The sequence below is a fragment of the Chroicocephalus ridibundus genome, chromosome 1 (genome assembly GCF_963924245.1).
Source record: "Chroicocephalus ridibundus chromosome 1, bChrRid1.1, whole genome shotgun sequence".
In the NCBI taxonomy this organism is placed as follows: domain Eukaryota; kingdom Metazoa; phylum Chordata; class Aves; order Charadriiformes; family Laridae; genus Chroicocephalus; species Chroicocephalus ridibundus.
In genome coordinates this window covers 177538292-177559998 of record NC_086284.1, presented here as the reverse complement: position 1 = coordinate 177559998, position 21707 = coordinate 177538292, and the positions used below count along the sequence as shown (strand labels likewise).

General features: G+C 37.7%; 1 protein-coding gene across 3 annotated transcripts in view; it reads left to right on the top strand.

Annotated features, from left to right (window-relative positions):
• SYT1 (synaptotagmin 1) overlaps positions 1 to 21707 on the top strand; it is a 361382-nt gene that overhangs the window by 17649 nt on the left and 322026 nt on the right. The window contains exon 1 of one of the 3 annotated variants that reach the window (XM_063322877.1): positions 9099 to 9206. The exons of the other annotated variants lie outside the window; for them this stretch is intronic. The gene's annotated coding sequence lies outside the window, so the exon portion shown is untranslated. Of the gene's footprint in view, positions 1 to 9098; positions 9207 to 21707 lie in introns of those variants that run through there. 3 annotated transcript variants of the gene reach the window in all.

Genomic DNA, 21707 nt, shown 5'->3' with positions numbered 1-21707 from the left:
AAATTTGCTATGTCCTCAGTGTCACTTGACTTAACCATCTTAAAGGTAGCTGTCTAGTCCAAGCTGTGATCTATCATTAAAAGACAGAAGAAAGGATACTTCATTGTCCCTATATTAACTAGCCATTTTAGGATGAGGAATCATCCTTTAATGCTGTAGCTCTTTCACTGTTGCCAAAGTAGCTACTCTTGGTCTAGGAGGATATGATACTTGCATCAGAAAGATTCATTAATTCTCATCATTTTGGGGGAAAAAAGTTAAATGGCATTTTTGAAGTGTTCACTTAAGTTAACATTTTTCAAGACTTTTTCTAATATTCTATTTGTGAAAACAAGTAGATGGTATCGAATTCTCTTCAGCAAGAAGAGTTACTTGAGGGTAATTTTCATGATAAAAGGCTTTGTGGAGAGTTGTACTGAAAGTATAAATGGGTAGAGAAATGAAGGCAATAAGGTACTTTCTTTTTCCTAATTTACACATATGTTTTGATTCTGGGTTTTTTATCATATGAATATTGCTTGGTTTTTTAATGCATCTTGGACTTTGTGTATAGTGTCTTAAACCATGTTGCTGAAGATGGCTTTGAATACTGAATAAGGGAAAAAATCAAATTAATCAGTTTTAGTCAGTTCTAGTTGTAGTTTGACCATTTTCCTGATATTTTTTTCTAATCTCATCGATCTTCCAAACTTCAGTCTGTGTTTTACATTGCTTTGTCTAATCATAGCTTGGAAACTTCTTTATGCACAGTGGTCTAAAAAATGGACTAAGTAGGCTTCTACTTATTCACTATCACAGGGCACAATTGAAAAAAGATGAAAAACATATCCATAATACTTACTTTGTGATCAGGATGCATCTATCATGTGTCTGTGTAATTTTGTTTTTATTCATACTTGGGGCTGATACATACTCCAATGAGTGTTCGGGTACAGATTCTCATATATCATATTTTGATTTCTACAAACCTGAATGAATTTCTAAGTCTCTTAAGGAACAAATAAAACAAACTGCATGGTGACATAAAATGTTACTAAGAGGTTTCTGTTGAGTACCTTTCAGTGCCCTGCTGTTTACATGATCACTTAATGGGAGCCAGAGAGACCAGCCATTAAGCTTTTTTTTTTCTTAAGGTCTTGGAAGCAGGATACCTACTCGTGCACCAAAACAGCTTTCTGGAAATTGTATGAAATCTCGGCAGAAATGTCTTGCTTGTGCTGCTTCTTTTTTTCTGTCTGCATATCTGTTACTGTGAATCCCGCATATTTAAGTAATAGCATTACTGCTTTAGCTGAGTTGAATATGCACACATGACTGTACAGATCTATGTCAGCATACATTGGTATTGCACAACTTGCATGTATCTGACAATAATAATGCTTTTAGCCTGGCCACGTTGTGTTTTTTCTGGCCCTGGGCATGTCTTTGCTATTCTTAGGAGCCCGCGTCTTTCCTCATATTCTCTGTCACTCCATATTTGTGGGAGAGAGCTTGGAGATGCTAAATAAGTGTCATTTAGCCAGGATACTTCAGGAGCGTCCTTGAAGTATTGTCTTGGGTAGCCACGCTTTGAGCATTTAAGTATTATGGATGCGAACAGCCTCCCCAGTTCTTCAGAGCTGAGCCTTTGATTATAAACTTTTTATGGATGTCCAAACTTCAGGGTATGTATGCACACACACTTACATACACATATTTCCAAATACTGGGTATTTTGTATCCTTAAAGATAGTGTGAACATGTGTAATTGGTCTGTTCAAATTACCTGTATTAGCTGTCCATGAGTTAAGTTAGAACAAAAAGGCTAGAGTAACTAATGTTTTAGAGCTGCTAAATTAATTTTTTATGGAAATAAGATGTTCTTTTAATAAAACACAATAAATTGACGTGTAAAGAAGCAACTACAAAGCCTACAAATTGATGATTGTAACGCCAGTGTCAAGCACCAAAAAAACCAAAGAAGCTTGGAGTTATCCCCTGTCACTTGCTATTTCTTTCCCAAACAAGCTCTTCTCCACATCACCAAGTGCGGAAACCTTTTTTTGGCAATTCTGTTGGTGGAACTTTGGGGGAGGAGGGTGAGATCTCAGGTTTGAGAATACTAATAAAGTTCCGGGGAATAACTGTGCAACAAACTTTCATTCCCCACATGTTCCCCAAACAAAAATAAGTCCTTAGGCTTTTGTTCCTAGTGGTAACAAGCACACTGCAGAAGATAGTTCTAAAGATTTAAGTGATAACTTCCACTATTACTGAAAGGCTTTAATACCTCATAATAGTCAAAGAAAACATTAAAAAAAAAAAATTAAACAAAACAAACAACAAAACCAACCAAAAACCAAACCAAACAAACAGCCAGCCAGCTTCTTTTTCTCTTTTTGACCTGCCCCTGCCAGGACCCTGGTCCCTAGCAACATAATGATGATAGTAAAGGACACTGATTTTCAGCATTCTAATAGCAAAATGTTTGGACAGTTGATGGCTGGGGTGGTTGTTGTTTGTTTAACCTCATTCTCAGGTTACTTAGTCCTGTGTCCTCAAAGAATCTTAAACACTGTGGTGCTGAAAAATCATAATTGTCTTGCCATTAAATACTTGTGACCTACTATGGAGTTTAAAACTTAGCACAGCAACCTTAACTCCATATACAATGAGTTGGGCATCTCAGAACAGGTTTTCCAAAAGCTGGAGTGATAATTCTCAATGCTGTAAAGACACTTCTGTCTTGGTGCTACCACCTAGCTCCTATCTTTGGCAAGTGTCCTCAATGACTTGGGTTTCAGCAGCCCTGAGCCCTCTTCTGAAAATAAGTGGGCATGTATCGCTTCCGTAAAGATAGCTTTGTCCGCTTTCCTTTCCTTAAGGAAGGAAAAAATAGTGGTGAATAGTCCTCATACACTGGTCTGTTCTTTCAAATCAGTCCTCTCCCAGGAGGAGTTCAGAATGAAGATACTTGGCTTTCCAGTCTTTTTCTTAGGAGTGTTTCTTCATTTTTTACGTTTTTAAGACACTGGATAAAATACCTAAGTGGTCGCTATTTCTTTGGTTATTAATTAAAATGGGAGATAGATTTTTTTTTTTTCTTGCTTCCTCATCTGACCATATTTCTGGATTAAAATTCCTGCCTGCAGGTGAGCACTACAGATGCTCAAAACCTACCCTTAGGCGATAGGTAAGTCAATGCTTAGCATAAGTGTCTCAAGGAGGGTAAGAATGCCACAAGACAAACTTTGGTAAACAGAAGCAGCTCTGATGTGTTCAGAAAACTTGGTGCCTGTAGAGTTTAACTGAAAGATGTAAATATCGAACACTTTGGTAAGGAGGTTGGGAAGTGCACTTCCTGACCCGTCATCCATTTCTGAAGTGGTCACATGCAGCATTAGAAATTCTTTGTGGCTTCCAGGCTATTTTTACAAAGGGAACAAAAGACAGTTGTCCAGAAGAGCAAGCAAGCAAACAGGATGTGTTGTGCATGTTTGTTCCTTTAAAGGAGAATAAATCTCAGTAGAAGTAAAGTATCTGTAAGACTTAGCAGTTTCAGCATATAGACCAAAGAGAGCTGTCAGAAACTTACTGAGGAAGGCTGAAGTAAATTGAACTGGGATTTAAAATGAACTTTCGGAACTGCAATGTGAATGAGAAAGGGTTGAGTTAAATATATTCCCTGTCTTCTCTTCAAAAGGAAGCGCGTTACAGGTCTACATTTATTTTAATAAAGCTTGGAAGCTTTAGCCAATGTAAGTCTATCAAATAGTATGCAAAAAAAAAAAGGTTAAAACTGTGGAATATCATAATTTAGCAGTCAGTAGTTCTGGTGACATATGTTGTTTCTTGTCGAGTTGCTCATAATTTGAGATGTTCGATATCTAGCTTTGCTGTCTTGTTTTTATGAGCTACTTAAACCCTACAGATTTAATGAATCTCTCTAGACCATGCACTAGAAAGAAGCCTTTTTAATGTGCCTGAGACTTATGTAATATGAAAAAAGTTGAAAAACTGTTTAGATCAGTCAGATTAGAATGCAAGTCCACAAATTTAACTTTATAAAAGCAGAATATATTATTGGTGTATGACTATAACTTTCTAAAAGGTTCAATTTAACAAATACATTATTTTGACTTCCTACCTCAGTTTCCTGCAATTATGAATTTGCTCCGTGCAGATTCTTTCCAGGAAAATTTTGCAAAAACAGTTGAATATAGGGAATAGAGTTAGCGTGGGTATTTTGGGGATTTAACATTGGCTATAGTAGAAAGGGGAACTAAAAATGGTAGAGACAAACCTGAAACACTGTAAAAGGGAGGAACGAAGACATGAAAAAGAAATTAAGAATCTTATTAGTTGATAGCATTGCTTAAAAGGATGTTATATTTTCCAAGTTGAGTGAAAAACCAGTATTACACGTGAACAGACAAATAAAGGACCCCCAAACCCGAGGAGCACAAGTTTAAAGTATAGGTCTTTCAGGGTGGCATCTGAACCAGCACCGAGGCAGCTCACAACTGCGGGAACACGTGGGGCTGGAGAACAGGATACAACAGGTGTACTATGTATGTGATGAGTGAGGAAATGGGCACGGGATGTGACAACCAGGAGCGCAGCGTTCCCTAAGGGTGCCAGTCAGCAGGGGTGTAAAAGCTGCAGTGCCATAAGCCGCCTTATGCAGAAATGTAGATGAAGTGATAAAGTTAATCCTGAAACTTAACTACTTTAAGAATATTTATCATAGGTTTTTTAAAAATGAATTAGACCTAAAATATGAAATTGGCAGAAAGTTTTGTTTTAAAAATGACTTTAAATGTTTATCTGCTCTTCGATTTGAGGACTAGAAACCCTATTACATGATGAAAAGTCACAGAGTCACAGTTCATGGAGTTTAAAGGTTTCAGGGAGAAAGACCCCAACGAAGTACTACAATTACCACGCTGTACGTTAAACTTGAAACATATGTAGAATAAGATTGTTTGGAAATGTAGGAATAGAGCTGTAGCATATCCTTTTGCACTCAGATTTTGGATTAGCAAGGAATAAAAACGAATTGATTTTTCAGACTAGCCAGCTGCTATTCCTGCCCGCTACTCCAGCGGCATACCACTCCGAGGTATGTGACCGAAATACATCACATGAGAGTTTTAGCTAAACTGAGTTCAATTAATAGGAGTCAGTGTATATGCTGTTCACTCCCACAATTGCATATTGATCTGTTTGTGATTCTAATGCTCAGTAATGCCTTCGTGCTTCTGTCGTTGCCACCTACACCCTGGCAAACTCAGTGTTGCATCTGGGCCCATAAAAAAGGCTGCTACCCAATTTCTTTTTCTTGATACGATAGGTTCAGTGTGAGTAACAACTCCTAGAAGCATAGTATATTATTAGTGGCAATTACTTAAGTAAAAGCTGTATCCAGATGTTCTTGTGGGTTCATGTATAAAACTGACATTGGGCTGTAGCTACTTCTTAGCAGTTATCAATTCAGAAGTCTTTGCTGTGATCCGTAAATGAATGAAAGTTGAAACAGTTATTGTAATATGAATAAGTTCATGAAAATAGTATAGCATTAGTAATAATTTTCAAGTATTTCTAATAAACATGTCCAGCAAGGCTGAATTCAGTTAGTTCTTTCCATGAATTCAATGGCAAAGCACCTGAAGGAAAACAGGAGCATGCCCAGGAGCTGGGAGCGATGTCCCACCAAAATAAGTAATAACCACCCTGTCTTACCGACCATATATTAGTTATCCCAGGATCTGTTGTGACTTCTGTCAGACAGTTTAACTTGACTAGTGAGGCCTGGATATGCAAAGCGCATATTCCATTTCTCTTGTATTTTCCCTGCAGCTGCCCAGCCAGCGTGTGGAGGGAGCCTGTCCCCGTTGTTCATCTTTGTGTGATGGCACCAGCCTGGAGGCAGATGCCATTCTTGGAGATGAGAAGTGGTAGGGAAGAGGTGAAATGCCTGGTTAAAGGCATTGCAACTTGGAGGCAGTGAATGTGAGTCATGGAAATAGGAAGGAAAAGGGGAATGAATCTGGGAGTGAGTGATGGAAAGGAAGGGATGGAGGCACTCGTCTGCTTCATTTACTACACAGTTTCCTATTACTGCAGCAAATGAAGCTGGAATTCTACTGACAGTCTCCTTCACCATATAACCCAAATTAATCCCCAGAGCATCCTCTGCACTAAATGAAGCAGGATCCTGTGGAGAAAAATAGTAGAGCCTTAAAAAAAAAAAAGTAAAAAAAAAAATAAAAAAAATTAAAGACTGAGTTGCACTAGGGGGCTGAATTAACTTTGCACTAGCAATCTCACTTCTGGCTTTTCTTAACTCTAGAGTACTTATCTTAACAACTATAGCATTATTTTAATCTAAGTTTGGGGGAGAAGAGGGTTGTGATAAATATAGACAAATTTTATGCACAACTGTGGAGTATGCAGGAAACATCCAGCCTGCTATATTCCTATGGAAGTACAACTCTTCCTGACCTCATTGTGTCATAGCTTTGAGGAGACAATTTGCCTGCTACTTAATTATTTTTACTTTCAAAACGCAATGAAAAGAGAAGACTCACAGGCAGAAATCTAGGAAGGGAGTTTCTTAAAGAGGGAATTGTGGAAGGGAGATAACTTGCAAAATAGCTGTTACAGTTACCATGAAAACGATTTATAAATCCTAGCACATCTCTTCAGCGGTTTCATCTGTATTATGTAAATAGCTATTGCTTCCAGGTGTGTTGACCCACCTAGCAGTCTGAAAGTGAGCACTCTTTGTGAATTATTTAATAGTTGGGTTACAGATATTAATCATAAAAAGGACCGAAGTGTTTTCTTAGAGCACTTTTTGAATCTGGAGCGTTGTTTGCAGGTCTCTTACTGCAGCCTGGGACTGTAACTAATAGGTGCGCATGAAGAAAAACATTTCACTCTGCAGCCTTTTCCGCCCACGTCTTTAGGGTTGCCAGAAATCCTATCTGTCAGCTAAAAAGATGTTAAAGTTCTACCCTGCTCTAATCCAAATATGACAGAGAATAGGATTAGCAGAAGCTGTTCAAATGTGATAAAATAAATGAATAAAAATGAGTTGAAGAGGAATGCATGATATTAGTGGAACATGACCCAATTATATATGTAAAAATATACTCAACAAAATAGGTCAGAAATACTTGACTAGATGCATTTACATACTGTTTTGAATGTGGAGTCTCTGTGTAGCTTAATAGTATTATATAAGATTTTTATATCTGTGTATATTTATCTAGGATGAACTCCCATATATATATGTAATTGAAGCGAGGTGCTGCAGTCTGACTCTTTTCTAGAATATGAAACTATATAAACCAGGACATCAGGTTCCTGCATCGATGCAGACTCCATATCGCTTCCTCTTTCTCTTCCACAACTCTGACAATAAAATTTCAGTGGGTAATTTATATAAATTCAGAAAATAAATTTGATGATCTTGAAAGACCTGGGGTACAACAGAAAGAAAAATGAAGTTAACTTATCTAGTAATGAATTTCCCCATAAACAAGCTTTAATAGTGCTTCCAGATTAATAATACAATCTCAAAGATAGGCATAGCTTCCTAAACAGTAGTTGAATGTAACTCTTTTAACTCTCCAATTGTATCAGGAATTGTTTTATACTGAAGAAATGGTAAATTAATCTGCTAATTTAAAGAGGCAACACGCACAGTTTACTACATGAAGTTGTTACTCATTTCTTATGGCAATATTAAGATATATTACAATCAGCTGCTGTCTTTCCCTAAGGGTAATAAAGGAAATACCTGACACGGACTGAAAAAGAGAAATGACGTTCAAATCAGACGTAGCTATTTTTTTTTGGCCCCCTTATTTTCTTATCATGTGAATGACCCATCTCTATGGTTAGAAAAGTCTAATTTTTGTAATCTTAAGATTATAATATCTTTAATTATTTTTAGGTAACCAGAACTACTACCATTAATTGAAGAACATGGTAAATTAGAAATGGGATTTGTTTTAAAATCTGGGCTTATTTTCTTTGTTCTATAAATAAAAGTAGTCTGAAGATCAGTGTCTTTAAAATAGCCATTGAACTTAAAGTCAGAATTAGTTGAACAAGCAAGTGACCTTTCAGTGTATTATGAAGCTAGTTGAAAATGGTCTTTAAATCCTGCTTTATCTTTCTTTAGCTAAAGAAAGCTCACAATTAGAGGCTGAGTTAACTCTTTCCTCAAGAAAGGTGAGAGCAAACAAGACAGCAGTGAACACAAGAGAAGAGCAGTAGGGAGAAGGAAGTTTATTCTATCAATCTGCTAGGAACTGAGCAACATGGATTGTTTTTTGCATATAAGATTACTTCCAATATAAGGAGACTGTAAAATATTAGCACTAGTAAATTCCTGTTTCCTGTATTACAAATTCTTTTTGAAATATTCAGAAGAATATACTTTATTGCTTTATGAATGACTATTTAGAATAACTAGCTGTACCTAAGAAACCAGACATATATTTAAAATAAGTTTTTCATAGCTTCATTCTGGCTTGCTGTCACTGGAAATACTTTACCAAATGGTACAAATCTATAGGAATTCATTGTCTTACCCACTGGAAATCCAGATACTAAGAATGAATGGTCTCTTTCTGGTGTGGATTTAGTCAAATGTAAATAATTACAGCAGGTGGAGGTCATATGGTTTGATTGTTAATAGACATCACACCAAATTTATGAAATGTATGTTTTAGAAGTGACTTCCTCCAGTTATACCAGGATTGGTGTGTACTTGTCCAGTGGCAGAATTTGTCTCCCCATATGTAAACAACTGTGTAGTATACTATGGTTTTCTTGTGATGTGGTATCTAGGAGACATCCTCCACCGCATTGGGGGGGGTGCCAACCTACAGCAGCTCAGCTTGGACTGGTGTCAAACCTTCCCTCCTCCTTTTCTCCCCTGACTTTGTGGTCCTGCCCCCTCGTATGCCATTTCTTGCTCTTGCATGACCAGATGGTTAAGTCAGTTTAAGGAACTAAGCCAACAGAAAGTGGATCCAGGAGAGGAAAAATAGTAATTATTTGGCTGGCTCAGATCACTGGAATTGCTCATAACCTACTCATTTGAGCGTGAGTGCCAGTGCAAAGGAAGAGGCGTGAATGCATGGCCAAGAGTAGGGAGAAGAGCAGGAGGCTGGAAGCCTTCATTTAGATGCTGCTATGGGACCTGTACGGTAAGTAGTAACTTTCTACACAAGTTGAGGGGCTAACAGCAGTCAGGATTGATTTTCCTTATTATGTGTTTGGGGAGGGAAGGGAGATGATTGTTTCTCCTTGTTGCAAATCTACATTTAGCCATTTCTAATAGAGCAGAGTACACTTATTCTTTTATTGCTAAATCCTGTCTCTTAAAAGGGTTGACTTGGCACTTATCCTGAAGGAAGTACCTCGCATTACATTTGGGATATCACGCATTCCCAGTTTGGCATTCCCAAATGTCATCTCCTGCATTACTGCGTCTGTAAAGAATCTTGCCTTTTTGGTTGTGTGGGTGTTTTTTTTTTTTTGTTGTTGTTGTGGATAGTCATTCTTCCCAGTGTGAGAGACTAATAACTTACAAATGATTACATCAGTACATTCATGCATAGAAGTAAAGCAAATCTACTATTCCCTTCTGTAATTTATCCTGACCATGGTATCGATCCAGGCATTAGTGTAGGGCACTAGGCAACTCAGCACTTGATGGTGCAAAATGCTAATTTCAAAGGGAGCTCTAGATTTTATGCCTTGATACAGTTCCTTGTAAACCTGAATATGTATTCAGACGGATGGAGGAAAATACGAAGTTGTTGCCTGTACACTATCAAATGTCACTTCATAAAATTTCTGATTTCAGGTGACCAATAATGAGTGTGCTCACACAGTATAAATGGCCAAAGTCACTTCTGTCCACTTGTCTTTCATTTGCTTCAGTAAATAGCAGCTGAGAACTGGCATTCTTGGCTTTGGGCTAGTGCACAACAGGAAAAAAAAAAACAGGATGGATAAATAAAAAGCTTTTTATCAACAAATTTTCAGATTCCAGTCTTTGTTCTCAGAAGAAACATGTATGGGACATTCCTGTATTTATTTTACCTTCTGCAAATATTAAATGTTTACTCTGCTAGGAATATCAACAACTTCTAGTGCCCTTCTTAGCAGAAGTTCTACTGTGTCCATGTTCCAGTTGGACTTGAAATCTGACTCATGAATAATTGCTCGTGGTCAGGTTTAAAATCAATGGGAGCTGTGTTTCTAAAAGGCTTTTGCATCAGAGTTTAGCAGTTAACACTTTCTTATTGCATTCGCGTTGCATGTGCCCCTTATCAGTATATTCAGGACTTCCTTTGCAGTGGACCTCTATGTTTTGGATTTTTCTAATTATTTGGGGTGTTGGAAAAATTTGTGCTCCCCATGATCTTAATGGATGACCACAACTTTCTAAGACTTGCCATTATAGAGAAGGAATAAGATAACTAAGAAGCAGAGGGCCCAGAAGGTGGATCTGAGCAGGGATCCATGGGAATGAGTAATCCGAAATTTCTCTGTAAGACTGCTTTTTTCTTTGGAAGGGGGGAATCTAGAAATTTTTTTTGTTTAATGTGAAGATATTAAAAAGTCATTACTTTGAAACTTCTGAATTGGATCATCATACCTGCTGTTGCTTCGTCTGGGGAAAACTGTAATTTAGAGATCTCTTGTCAAAGATATCTCAAAATAACCGGGTGTTCTTTATAATAATGCTCTGTGCTTACAACTTTATTATAAGTTTTATATGACATCTGAGAGCCTGAGAAACACTGAACTCTAATGCCCCAACTTCAAGGTGTGATCTCTTAGCTCCATCCATGTCATGAGATCTCAACTCCTGTGAGAGTCATATCCACTGGTGTATCTAGTTCCACGCTCAAATGAGACGCTCAAATTCTATTGCTATTCATTTCATCCTGGTTTAACTGGTTTTTTGAAGGCCATCTGCTGAATTCCTTGCAGAGTTGGGAGCAGACTCTGCAGAATTTCAAGGACTCTTCCACTTGTACTTACCTCAGTGTTGAAGCATTTAAGAACTACAGTGACACAAACCTTGCAAATACCCATCGGAGCAAGCACGTACTTATAGCCCTGGTTTAACAGACGACTAATCATAGAATATATGTTTGTTTCTTCTTTACTAGTACCACAGACAGCTTTGCCAGTGTTGAGTAACTCCTGTCTGGTAAAACTAGGGATGGATGGGGTTCAAGTCTTCAGCTGCTGTTCTTCTGAAACCAAAGTTTAATTAATTGTCGACTAACTTCTCCCTCATGTTCAGCTAACTGTCTAACATCCATACTGAAATTGAAGTGAGATACTTCACTATTCAACAAAATTAAAAAAAAAAAGTCCCTAAATTACTGAATAAAAACTGCTGAAGTTTTTCTGCAGTGATTTATATATTATTTTTTTTTAGATCTTCTTGAAACTTTTAAAATCTGGGAGACCCAAAGAAGATATCTGGGCCTTAAAATGTTGTCTCCCAGTAATTTATTAAGCTAAGCTGTAGCTGTTTCATCTAGGCAAGCACCTTGGCCTTCCTAAAACAAGCTTTGATAATGTTACGTATCAAAAGCCCTGACAGAGCCTACTGTCTGCCTGGCAGTGAAAGAACTAGGTCTAATAAAATGTTTCTAACAAAAACAACAGGAAAACAGGAAAAGGAGCACCTCTTCTAGGAAGACGTATGCCACAATCTTGCTTATTTTCGTTACCTGGTTTGTTTTCTTGTTTTTTTAAAGCTGTAGGTACTGATTTAGGCTGAAAGAGGGGAAACCAGGAATGTGCCTTGGGTTTGTGTGGTGTGGCCTTTTTTGGGGTTTTGTTTTTTTTTTTTTTCTGTGTGTTAAACCCCAACCCCAAGCATTTTGATGCTGAAAGTTTCTTCTTCATTTATAGTGGAAATACAGAAACTGGGAGGGGTTAAAAAAAAAGGTAATTGGGCTTTGCAAAGCTAAAAAGCAACTGTGTGATGTCATGTAGGCCAGGGCACGAGAGGCTGTTGGAAACTGCTTGTGGTTTTGCTTTGTCTGTATAGCTTGTGGTGTTTTGCTGTTATTATAGCACCTTTTATCTCATAGACCATTTGACTGAGTGCTCACGTTGAGAGTGGTTCTTAATGGAAGACGGTGAATGTTTATTTTGCTGTGTTTGAACAGGGAGTCTCGGGAAACGGTTGAGAACAATACGCTGGCGGCAGTGATCGATTTAAGACTTAGGATCCTTCCTTATTTTTGCTAAACGGAACATGTTGATGTTATTGAAGTTTTCCTCCCTTGGATAAGGGAGGAAAGAGGGTCTCTAAACCCAAGCTGAAGCTTGGGTTGTGCTTGTGTGAGAACTCGGTTTTTCATGCAGCGGTGGAATGGCTGTGAGTTGTGGGTCAGGACAGACATCTCCTCGTCAGACCAACTGACCGGTTGGTGAGTGCCTCCGCGTGAAGCTGGTTCATCTTCACCTTGAGGGTGAAACGTGCAGAGCCAGCAGAAGAATTCACATCCGAGTACTGCATAAATGTTATTCCGCCTTGAGCTTTGTGACTTATTTAAAATACTTTTTTTAAAAATTTCATTAATGTTTTATAAATTAATGATAGGTTTTTAAGAATAGGGTACTATTCAGAAATTATTAAAACTAAAACTTCCCTCCCTGTCTATAGCTTATTATTCCTTTCATTCACTTTTACAGCAGTACTAGGCCAACAGACTACACTTTAAAATTTGGAAGTATACATGGGATTTGGAAACATCATAATTCTTTTATATCCTCTTCTTTATTCCTTTCTTTTCATTATGTCATTTCTATCTCTTCATCAGTAAAATGGGGTTGTTAAATCATTGTTAATAATGATGTTCTTAATGCTGCTTGTTAAAACACTTTCTTCCACTCGTACTGAGCCAAAGCGGGTTGTAAGATGAGATAGTGACTAGAAACATCTAATTACCATCAATACTTATGTTTTCTTTCACAAGGAAGGTGGAGATCAAGTCAAAACATAATGATGTCTTCTCTGCCTCTGAGGTTCTAGGAGGCCTGGTTGCAAGGTTCCACCAAAGAGATGGGTGGTGTTATACCTGGTGTCAGTTATTAGTTGTTATAACATGTCCACTTATAGTTGGTTTCGGATAGTGGATTTTAGCTCAAGGAATAAAGATTAAAATCTTAATAGGCCAGTGTTTTCAGTGAGTTGGCCTGATAGTGGCATTTACTCACAGCAACTATTAATATTTTATACTAAGTGTTGTTTAAGTATGTGTGTGTGTATTTGTGATTTGAGATACAAAGAGCTGCTGAGGTCTGTAGCTCCACTGGAAACTTTTGGGGCTTTGTATAAACAGAGGAAATTGTTCACCTTTGGATCAAAGAGAAGAGGGGCCTTTTTCAAAAGCTTTCCTCAAAAGTCAACTTCTCTTTGAATGAAGAAAATACTATATAATTTCATATTGCCGTTATCTTACAAACAGTGAATGGCTGAGTGCCAGAGTAAGTACCAGAAACCATGAAACCAAAGCTCTAGCAGAAGGAAAATGGTAGGCAGATCTTGCTCTTTAGGCGGCATTTACCAGGCTCAATGCAGCTGCTGTTCTTTCAACACTGCTACCCCCTTCAACATGAAAATCGTTAAAATACGCTGACTACTGTTTGAGAGATAAGATAGCTTGCAAAGAGATCATCAATACTGTATCTACTTAAAAGACTACAGTGTCAGGCTCTCAGGTTTACAATGCAGCCTTGAAGAACAAAAGAATGGTTACCGTTTATTAGTTCATAAATCCTCATTTGAGGCTGCATGGGCTTTTGAACTACACTTGAGACTGTTCTATTTATTTTACGTTCATTTATTTCTATCACATCCACCTTCCATCCAAGCATTCTCTGACAACTTTATTTCAGTTAACACTGCATATTGTAACTTGGGCTGCTGGCGTGGTGATAAATGTTTGGATTTATAAAATAATGCTTTTATCCATATCTTATTTCAGCCCATTTAAAGTCCATGTCTCAAAAAAAAACCCCAAACAACAACAAAAAAAACCAAACAAAAAACAAAACAAAAACAACAAAAAACCCCCCCACACCCTCTTTCCAATCAGTAAATCTGTGACTTGAGTCTGACATAAAATATGTGTAAAATAATAATAAAAGCCCTTGCCTGCCAAGAGGAAAGTTTTTGTGTTGTAGCACTTGAGATAGAGTTTAACTCCATCTTGAAGTCGTATGAGGCATAGCTTAGTTCTGGGATATGTCTGAAGCACGTTGCATATCCTGCCCGTGAAAGGAAAGAGGAAGATATGTCATGACATGGTCTCCTCCCAGGTAATCTCTGAGATGGTAATACACGTGATAAGAGGGGAGAGAACTGTGAAACTTAATAAACAAGCACTTTTTAATTAAAATTGTCTAGCACGAATGCGTTGTTGATGATCACTCAAGCTTTGATTTAACAAAGAGCAAATTCCAAATAAAATACTTTGTAATTACATTTTCATGGAAGACTGACTTGTCTGAGGAAAAAGAAAGTTTTTGTGGCAACTTTAATTAGCTTTTCTTACTTAAATTTGAGTTCTTAAACATGATTTACAGAGTAAATTAAAATAATTGTGTAACTTACAGGTTAAGTATTGTATCAGCATTTAGGAAACGCAAATATGAGTTTTTTTTATAAAGCTTACATGTTGCTACTGCTAGGTTTTACTGAAGTAATTAAAATGATTAGAATAGGAATTAGTTTAGGCCATGTGTAAAATGATCAAAAGTATATGCTTGTTTCTTTAGAAAACGTAACACATGGAGGGTTACTTTATTTGTCAGTGTCTTCACAGAGCTTTTTCTTTCACCACAATAGCTGATGTGTTTTGGGATTCATCTTCTTCTATAATCTTAATTTTCTATTTGAAATGTTGCATTTTTTTAAAAAAACTTACTGATCAGAATCACTTTTTGACAATATTGATTCATCTTGGGTTTACTTCTAGGTAGGTGTTTGAAAATGGCAATCAACTTGTTTAAACAGGAAAAAAAACCAACAAAACAAAGAAAACCCTTCAAAAGCGCAGGGACCAGCAGGATATTAATGTCTGTGGATGATTAGCAATCAGCTCAGAGAAGTAACAAATGCATCACAGGGCTCAGTTACAGGGGGGACGAAGCCCTGCAACAAAACATTTTATACGCACACCCCACAATGCTACCCAAAATGTGTTATGAGGTATAAACATCTCTTCTAATCTTTCTGCCCAAGGCTGATTTTTGTTTGGAAAGCGTAATAAAGTAGCAGAATAATTAAAACTTACAGTACAAAAGATTAAGCAATGCAGGATTCTAGATTAGTTCCAGTTGTTCCAATTTCAACATCAATAACCCGAAGTAGTACCTAGCCATTCTAAAGATGAAGTATACCCTCTGAAAATCATAACAGAATTATCCAACCAGAAAAACATTAAACTAGATACAATTCTGGTTGCTATTTTTCACTAGGGTTCAGAATGCTAATGGTTTGGTTTGTAATAGGATATCAGAGCCAGGTAATAGTGATGCTGAACGGGGTGTTAAGCTGCTTATGTGACCAGTTGTGTGGGTTTTTTTTTTCCTTGTTAGACAAAAACTTTTATACTTGTATTTATACTAATCAAGAAACGCATTTTAAAGCAATTATGCCATCTACAGAATTGTTTGTAATTTTGAAGTGCATTAATCAACAGTTCTCATCTGTCTGATTAGTAATTTTTAATCATAAGCAAAGAAGTAAACACAGATGTATTGTAAATAAAGGTAATTGAACTCCATATTCTACATTGTGTTCAGACGTATGCGAAGAAACAGTCGGTATGGCCTAGACTAGTTGATGGAAGATGTAAGAGAACGTTGGTTTGCCCAGGTTTTAAATGAGCTAGGTGGACAAGGATGGCTCTTGGTCAGCCAGCCCTCCATGCTACTTTGTTACTGTCCAGTGAAATAACCTCCTATCCTGGTGCCTGAATGCTTTTGAGCAGGTTTCTTGCCTTAGTGGTTTGTTGGTTTTTGTAATAAAAGCCAAAACCACCTTAAAAAAAAACCCCAAACCAAAACCCAAACCTTGTCCTGTCCTGTTTAAAAACCCAGCTTGAGTTACCTTGGTCTCTCCTGCAGCTGGTTTCTCCCTCTTTGTGGTGAGGCTGCCTTCTCTGAGCTGGGGGCTTCTTCAGTAGGTTGGTGGAGGGGGTGGACTTGGCCAAAAAGTGTAGAGAGAGAATAATTTTATGTACTTTTTGTTACAATAACTGTTTTTCTTTGTCTTCTCACTTCCTCACGCTTTCCCTTAATCATCGGCCATGCACTGGGAGGGAGCTATAAGTAAAATATGGTATATTGACTGTTTATTTTAATACTTTGCTATAGTGCTGGTAAATATTTAGCTTTGCATTACAAATATTCTTTTTCTTAGGAAGCCTTTGAAAATAGAATTTAGCCTAATCCAATGCATGTAATTTTTCTGACAGAGAATGACTTGGTAATGTCATCACACTAATAAACGGTGATAAAAAACATCCATTAGGATTCACATATCTAATGAAGATATATTTGTTTTATTTCTCTGATTATTTTAATGAATTTTGTGCTGCTTTCTGAGCTGACAGTAAATGTCTATTTATTTGGTTATTACTAAATACCATTCCAGAAGTTAAGTGATGTTGAGATCTATTCATGGCATTAATTGTGAAGAAGTGTTTTTGCCCAGAATGAGTCTTTACTACCTTTGGGATGACATTCTTCAGTTTACAGTTCGAAGACTTCCTTTGCCACAGTCTAGAAGATTGTCAGTGAATTCGACTTGGTGTTCGGGTGACACTAGGAGGAGATCTTCTTTTTCTCCTGAAACCCCCATCATTTTCTCCTAAAAGCATTGCTGTGTTTGATAAATACCTTGCTCCCAGGGGCTGTCAGGTGCTGTGTTATGGCAGGGCTGTGGTTTAACCTACTTTCATGTCACTCTCACTGGGTAAACTGCTGTTCTCAAACAGCACTTCGGTATTTGCAAACAGTCTAAATGAAATGCTCAGCTGCTCTTGAGATCCAGCCGCACAATTGCGTGGGTAAAGAAGGCGTCTCTCCTCCTGACAGCTCCCCCATGTTTGCTTGCACCAGTTTTCTACATTTGTGGAATAATAATAGTGAGGGCCTCATCTATCCCCTTATGAAGACGACAACACTCGTCCAATTCATCGCATGTTGGTAAGCAATATCTGGGTCTTGACCAAAACAAGTGTCACAATGCTTATGGGTAAGAAACCATCAATATTCCTAACAAGTTTTGATCACAATCTATACGTATGATGTGTTTTGGAATATTGGAGGGCAAATCTGGTAACTGCTTCTTCAGGTCGTCCCCTTGACTAAGTTTAGACAAAAGGGGAGCACAAATGGTCAGTAGAATGAAAATGCCTCAATACCCATGTCCTTATAACTACACTTACTTCATAGTAGGAAAATTATCTCGGATGTATAGTTTTGATTGGGCATAAAACCAGAAGAAAACAAAAGCAAGCTATGTTTCGCTCTCAAACTGATGCATTACAGCATAACTTGAATCTTCTTTTCCCCTCAGTCTTTTATATAAACACTATTTCCTTAGCATTTTATGTAGTGCTTTTCAGGTTCAGAGCCCTTTACACAAATTATTTTAATTAGTTTTCACATCTCCTCTGAGAGAGGTAAGTAAATATCATTATCCTCATTTTTTCCAGTCAGGGACTCTCATCTGGAGAGGTTAAGTAACTTGCCCAAGGCCACAAGGGGGAATAGTGTCCTAGCTAGTCCCGGAAACTCAAGAGCTGTTATATCCTCAGTCCTTTACTTTGCTAGATGGCAACTTGAGTTGTTAATGGTTACTCCTGCATTACAGAAGTATGTTCTGTGATTTTTACCCCTTTGGTTTTAGCAGTAGTTTAAGCAAGGAAGAAATTGGATTTTCTATAGTCAGATTATACCGTAGTAACACAGTCTCCCTCAACAGAAATGTCAAGTTCCTTTCCTGTTATGTCCATAATTAAGTAGATAAGGTAGTAGACCATACCCATTACAGTTTTTCCATGGGATACTGCCCAGTCCACGGTCACTTTGTCATTTCAGGTCATGTTATGCCTGCAGCTCTGGTTTATGGGAGTTGCGGAAAATGCAACTTGTGGAGATTTTTCTAAGCTGCATGTTTGTTTGACCTTGGGAAAAAAATACAAATACTGACAGTGCGTGCTTCCTAAGAGAGCTCTTTTCTTACATAAAGAAAATATGGAAGCAGGGACAAGTGGGCTCATGTTTAAGAAATTTAAAATACCACACTGCTTTTGTTGTTGTGCTTTAGAGGCTCTTGTATTGCATATCTGCAAAGACTTCTGTCTCTTGGTCTCGTCCTCAACTAGAGGATGTTTAAGGAACTGAGTTTGCTGATTGAATTTTCTGTTTCTTGAACTTTAAGAAAAGGTTTAGTCATGATGTAAAGAACTTAAGGGACTCAGAAGACTTGTCAATCTTATGTTTTAAATGGATAACAGATGGAAAAGAATGGGAAAGGAACCTTGATACTTTAGAAATTTATTACATGTCTTTAACAGCTATACCACAAAAATGGAAATGTAGCCAAGATATATATTATGTATATAATGTTACTACAACTGGTGACCCTTATTCTCCACAGAGAGCCACTCACTGTTAGATTGTGCTAACATTAGCACAGTGTTAAAATGCGGGATGCTGAGGCTCAAGTTACTAATAAATGAGGAAATGGGTGAACATTGCAGTTGTCCGGTCAAAGAAGTGATGGAGGACAAATGGGAAGGGGAAGGTCTCTTAAGGAACCTTTTCTGAGCAGCAGTTGTAATAATTAGGACGAGCTCAAACTTCAGAGAGAGCCCATGCTCTCTCTTGTCCAAATGCAGGCAGACCTTTTCTTCACTAACTTGAGCTTGAATTATTGTGAGATTTTTCTGTCATGTTTTCCTTGTTTCACAAGGAGTGATGTTGAACTTGGATGATTTGCCCACACAGAGGCACTTGCTTCTTTCTGAGCTCTTTTAGGTGGTATGAGCTCTTTTCTCCGTGGGGCTGCTGAGTACTACACAAGAGCCGTCAGAAATCTGTACCCCCACTGCAGCGGCGGGTGGGCTTCTGGGAGATGCTTGGCGTACCTGAGGGTAGAGGTATGTCAAATAGCATCCTGTACCTCACCGGGGCCTCTCTGATTCTGTTTAAGTCCTGTAAAATACTTAACAGATCAGCTACCTTGCACAGATATTTATGCCGGAACAGAAAGATGAAAAAGTGGAAGGAGCCCAAGCAAGACAGTGACATAATGCGCTTTATGAATCCAAGTGAAGGAAAAAATACTGAGTGTTTTGGCAGACGTGCTGGAAGCTATGCGCTCAGCATATGTGAGGCAAGAGAGATTTGATCAAGTAGCAACAGGGTGGCAAAATTAGTCATCAGTGGAAGTGTTAGGTAATTCTTCACCATAATGATCAAACTAACCAGAGTCTTTATGGATTGTTAGCATATAAAGCTTGAAAAATGAAATTGTCATTGGCTAGTACGCTGTCCCTCTTTGCTTCTGAACACATACACTCCCTTTTATATTGAGCTGTGTATTATTTTGTCTCTAAATTCAAACAAAATCTGTCCAGGAAGAATCAGTCACATGTAACTGTTCATAATATGTGTTATCAAAAGCATCTTCTCCTGAAGAGTGTCTTACTCTTTTGTTTTAAAACACATGTATTTATTTAAATATGATTTGCAAGGGCCTTATTCTATTAGCTATACTGAAATCTTTGATCCTTTTTATTTTTTCACAGTATGAATACAATAAATGAGCAAGGATTATCTTAAACTATTTGTGCAACCTGAAAGTAAATAGTCTCTGTCGTTGGATTTTACCAATTACAGGAATTAACTATACAAATTAATAATTAAAATTTTCCCTTTTCCCAACACTGAAGTCCCCCAGGTTTCATTGCTTCTAAAGCATAATCTAGAAATTTTGTTAGTAAAACTTTAATGATACATAATTAATTTCTGAGAGTATGAACTAAGGGTATCTTTCACTTTCCTTTGCCATAGTGGCTTCCATAGCTTTCTATATGAGATCACTGCAAGCAGTTCAAGACTTTTATTTACTTTTTTTTTTCTTTTGCAAACTCTTTGTTTGGCATTATTTAGATGGTGAATATGCCTCAGTTAGCAAAAAGCTGAAGATTTGTGTGTTAGTGGTGAAGAGGTCAGAGTGATTTCATATTCTGTGCCTTCTGACCCTCTCCTGGCTCCATGTCGACAGTGGCAGCAGAAACCAATTGTCAGCCTCTTGCGTCCTGCAGTCATATTTTAACTGCTCAAAATCTATGAAGGTGATTTTGTTTGAATTTTGAAACTTTAAATCTGGCCACCTGTGTTACTCCTATGTGTTTGTAACGGTATGCAGCCGAAGGACGTGTACTTTTCTAGGGCTACTGGAGAGATGAAAGAGAAAGTAAGATATGTAGGTGCGATAAAGGCAAAGATTGTTTAAGAAAAATGTTGAAGGGAATATTCTGGCAACAGTATAACCTTATGCTTTGTTTTAAAGAGAAAAGAGTTTAGAAATAAGATGTGTTTTCCTGTTGTCTCTCTGCTTAGAGCTTCTTGCAGGGAGCTAGGAAGGCCTGTTGATTAGGTAAGCCAGCGTCCCACTACCAAACTTACCATCAGTATCAGGAAGAGAAGCCAGGGAGTCGGAGCAAAAAAAAAAACCCAATACTGATTATACCAAGATTAGGAGTCCTCGACAATGGATTCATAGGTTAAATCAGAGCAAGAGATAAGCTAAGATCAGAAGTCAGATACCTGCTGCAGGAGGAAACACCGAAATCAAAGGAAGGAAGGAGGCGGTAAACTCATCCTGCTGCTCAGAGGTTTTCCACATGGCAGCCTGCTGACTTCTTGGGGTAGGTCCACTTCTTGCAGGAGGCATTACAACCATGACACCTGATTTCGTCCACAAACAGACGATGATTCATATTGTCCATGTGTGATAGGGTCTTTAGAAGTCATGATATCAGAAGAAATTATTGCAGGATTGCAGAAGGAAACAATTTCCATGCAAAACCCACTTCCGGGATGCTTCATGAAGTTCTGAAATAAAAAATGTTTTCAGTGTTGTTCTTTATAAAGCAAATAATATCTTAGGACAAATAACCAGGGAGAGTAACAGGACAAAGTGGTGAAAAACATCAGGGAGAATAACAGGACAAAGTGGTGAACAACATCGTTGGCATTTTCAATACTATATTCACTTCTCACTGAAGCATTACGTTCCTGTCATGTTCACCAGTCAAGTTTAACTAAAGACTTCTCAGGAAGTCCTGTCTCTTATTTCAGTCTGCCGTGCTGCTTTGTTATGCTGGCTGAGTAATAGCAAAAAACTGGCTTTGAACTTTAATGCATTATAAGCTACGCAAAGGGCAATCTTGATCAGATTTTAGTGTCTAGATATTCTTGGCGTGGTAAATTATTGCATCCTTCCAGGTGACGTTTTCTTGGATGGTAATACTTGAATAAAAGATAAAGCAAGCTCACCTGACTCTAATTACTGGAATCATCTTGCCTTTTGTTAAGGTTACTTGGTTTTAGTGCAACTGATACTGTTCATCTCAGCTTAG